The sequence below is a fragment of the Muntiacus reevesi genome, chromosome 12, assembly GCF_963930625.1.
Source record: "Muntiacus reevesi chromosome 12, mMunRee1.1, whole genome shotgun sequence".
Lineage (NCBI taxonomy): Eukaryota > Metazoa > Chordata > Mammalia > Artiodactyla > Cervidae > Muntiacus > Muntiacus reevesi.
In genome coordinates this window covers 10,744,939-10,745,780 of record NC_089260.1, presented here as the reverse complement: position 1 = coordinate 10,745,780, position 842 = coordinate 10,744,939, and positions in this window count along the sequence as shown.

The following is an 842-nucleotide window of genomic DNA, read 5'->3' as shown; positions in this document are numbered from 1 at the left end:
ACAGACTTTTGAACTCTGTGGGAGAAGGTGAGGGTGGGATGTTTCGATAGAACAGCATGTATATTATCTATGGTGAAACAGATCACCAGCCCAGGTGGGATGCATGAGACAAGTGCTCGGGCCTGGTGCACTGGGAGGACCCAGAGGAATCGGGTGGAGAGGGAGGTGGGAGGGGGGATCGGGATGGGGAATACGTGTAACTCTATGGCTGATTCATATCAATGTATGACAAAACCCACTGGGGGGAAAAAAAGTTGTGATACAAATAGAAACAAAACAAAACAAAACAAAACAAAAACTTGAAAAAAAAAAAAAAAGACCTGACCCAGCCAAATAAATAAACTAAAACACAAAGATAAGGAGACGGACGCCCTAGGACCCCCAGTTCATTTCAGTTTAGTCGCTCAGTCGTGTCTGACTTTGCGACCTTATGAACTGCAGCATGCCGGACTTCCCTGTCCGTCACCAACTCCCGGAGCTTGCTCAAACGCATGAACTGGAAGGCTGGAAGATTTCTCTGAGGTCAGGCCCTCAGGTCCCCTGCTGAAGGGCTCTGCCAGGGTCACAGCCTGTCTGGGCTGCAGCACTCCAAGTTCGCTGCAGAGAATGGGGGTGAGGTTGCCCTAGCAGCTGCCCAGGCTTTCTTTGCCTTTCTCCACAGACGTCTACTCTGAGAGGACGTGAACTTTTGGAGGATTAGAAAGAGGGCCTGTGGTACATTGCAACATCGTCGTTGTGAAATCGCTCACTCGTGTCTGACTCTTTGCGACTCCATGGACCTTAGCCTACCAGACTCCTCCGTTCATGGGATTCTCCAGGTAAGAATACTGGGTTGCCATTTC